Below are 2,909 nucleotides of genomic sequence, written 5' to 3'. Positions count from 1 at the left end.
CTGGCGCGTCAGGTTAGGGTTCTCCCGGTCCATCCTGGGATTTGAACCAGCAACCTTCCATCACAAACCTGCTTCTCTGTCTTTACCTTGAGCAGCTTGGCCTCTCGGGTTGAAGCTGGGAGTTTTCATGAACTGAGAAAGAGCGTGGAGATCACAGAACTTGAACGGACAAAACGGTCATTCCCATTCAAATCAATGTTCCTGGACGGTCGGAGCGGCGGCCATCTTGCTGTGACCCGTTGGACTAGCTTCTGTATAAAGGGACTCGCAGCAAGTCACTGAGCTGAGATGTTTTACAGCAAGAACCAAAGCAGCTTCTCTGTCTCCTTGCTGCCATGGATTGCTAACATGCTAATGTTGACTAGAAGAGCTAGAGAGAGAAGTCCAGTCTGTGATGAAGCTACGTTAGCCTCGTCGCTAACGTTAGCTTCCAGTTGAGTTTTGACAGTTTGCTAACAGACTCATCTGCTCAGTTGAGTCTGTTGTCTCAGTCCAGACTTGTGTTGTCACCATAGCAACTCACCTTAAAATCCCATAATCACCATTGTATCCTGTACTAGCCAAATTCCCATGACAAACAGCGGAAGAACCGTTCTATCCATTCAGGTTCTGTGGTGGAGATCCTCTTCCTCAGCCCTCCTGATTGGTCTCCTTCACCCCTCACATCGTTAGCTCCGCCTCCCTGTCTATCAACTCCACAATGTCCCGTGCCAGCTGACAGTCGCACTCCTGTCCCATGAGTAATTGGCTAGTACAGGATACAATGGTGATTATGGGATTTTAAGGTGAGTTGCAGAGTTGCAGAGTGAACAGTGATGGCGGTGTAATCCTGAGATTAAGCATTAAGTACAAATACACTGACAAAGGATCACTCTAAGTCCGCTAACCAGCTTCCCTGTAAGCTGTGTAACATCCGTATTATCCCAGTCATCTGTCAGGAGGAGTCAGGTCAGAGTTATTTGCGTAGCCCTTCATCACAGAAGCTTGACTCCAAGGACTTAGAGGGAAAAAGAGAGTGGATCCTCCGTTTGGGTTTAAATGGTAATTACTGCAGAGCCGTGATTAGATTCAGAAGATACTTTGGTCAGAACGGCAGCACCTCGCTCGACACAGACAATAACCTCAATAGATAATTTTTCTATTGGTATATAAATCTCTGTAGAGTAGAAAAAGGTTATTTTAGTATTACTCAATTAAAGATGGCCACAAGCCGGTAGCTAACTAAATTCAAAGCCAGACTCGTAAAGAGAAGAGATGAGAGAACTGTGTCAGTGTTTCTGCCCCAGGACCAGCTTTCATCCTGCAGAATTACAGAAGCTCCCCGGACTGAACCACACATAAAACCTGTTTTCATTCCACCAGGACTCATAAATAGGAAATTATTATAAGAGAAGTGCAGCCAGTTTGGTCACTTTCTTGATTTTATACATCGTTCACCAAATGCTGTCTTTTTTTCCCCTATATCAAAATCTGGTTTATGACTTTTAATACAGTTTTACTTTCATTCAGTTACATCGTTTCATTCACATTTCAGGCATTGAAGTGACTTTATATCCATGAAGTGGATATGAAGTGACAGCGAGGGAGCAGGTGGGGTTCAGTGTTTTGCTCATGGACACGTCGGCTTCTACAGGATCAGACCTGTGATCTTCTGGTTGCAGGACAGTCTCTCAAACCTGTACAACCCGTACCTTCTCCTCTCCACAAATTAGATTAGGACAAAAGACCTTCTGAGTCATTCAGGCATCACTAGCCGCTCACTGAAAGACCTTCTGAGTCTGTTAAAAACACTGTGTAATGGATGGCCTTCAAAATACAGAACCGTTTTTAGTTTGGCCCTTGTTCTTTTTTCTACAGTGACCTCAAGTGAGTCTGGGGTAAGGCCAATCACTGAGCCAGCCTTTCTGATCATCTTATTGATCCTGTTTTTATCATCCGCAGTGACGCTGCCCCCCCCCCCCCCCCCCCCCCCCCAGCAGAGCACAGCATGAAAGAGAACACTAGCTAAGATTCCCTGATAAAAAACATGAAGAAACTTCTTGCTAGGGTGAAGCAGACTGAGATTGAAAGGTTTTAATATCGGACCGAGCCTCTGCTTCAGTGTGAGACACTAAAGCAAAAGATTCTCTTGTTTCTCGGAGCGAGAACGAGGCGTTGGCGAGGGAAACACCAGACTCTCTGAATCTGTCAGATGCTAAAAACATAAATGGGTCCAGAAGGTTTCCAGGTTTTCCTGGCTGATGATTGGCTGATGACTGTCTGGTGTCTCCTGTCCTCAGGGCTTCCTGAAGAGCGAGCGAGTGTCCAGGATGGTGCAGAGCGGCGGCTGCTCCGCCAGCGACTTCCGGGAGGTTTTCAAGAAGAACATCGAGCGGCGCGTCCGCAGCCTGCCGGAGATCGACGGCCTGAGCAAAGAGACGGTGCTGAGCTCCTGGATCGCCAAGTACGACGCCATCTCCCGGGGCGACGAGGACCTGCGGCGGCAGCCCCAGCGGCCGCACCTCAGCGCCGTGTCCGAGCTCATCCTCAGCAAGGAGCAGCTGTACGAGATGTTCCAGCAGATCCTGGGCATCCGCAAGTTCGAGCACCAGCTGCTGTACAACGCCTGCCAGGTGAGCACACACACACACACACACACACACACACACACTCACTCACAGTACACTCACTGGCCAAAATAATTGAACCTGCAGCCTTTTCTTTTTCTTAATCTGTTTATCTACGCTGTTTTGTGACTTTCGATTCATGTGTAACTTTTAGATTATGGCTCGGTTTTTTGATGAGCAAGACAATCAATCATAATTGACTGGCAATCATATTATTATTGTGGAAGAAAATTTAACGTGACAAGAGACCTCTGGCCTAGTAAGTTATGGCACAAGGGTTACAGTGAGGTGACCATTCATCAT

General features: G+C 47.1%; 1 pseudogene; it reads left to right on the top strand.

The window, feature by feature from the left end:
• The first annotated feature begins 2,309 nt into the window (after positions 1-2,309).
• Positions 2,310-2,612, top strand: LOC139653945 (calcium-dependent secretion activator 2 pseudogene; annotated as a pseudogene).
• Positions 2,613-2,909: the final 297 nt, after the last annotated feature.

Source organism: Centroberyx affinis, unplaced genomic scaffold (genome assembly GCF_046629955.1).
Source record: "Centroberyx affinis isolate AG114_WGS23_722 - 3 ecotype Tasmania unplaced genomic scaffold, CSIRO-AGI_Caff_v1 ptg002008l_1, whole genome shotgun sequence".
Classification (NCBI taxonomy): Eukaryota; Metazoa; Chordata; class Actinopteri; order Beryciformes; family Berycidae; genus Centroberyx; species Centroberyx affinis.
The sequence above is the reverse complement of the archived record's forward strand: the minus strand, read 5'-3'. Positions and strand labels throughout refer to the sequence as shown.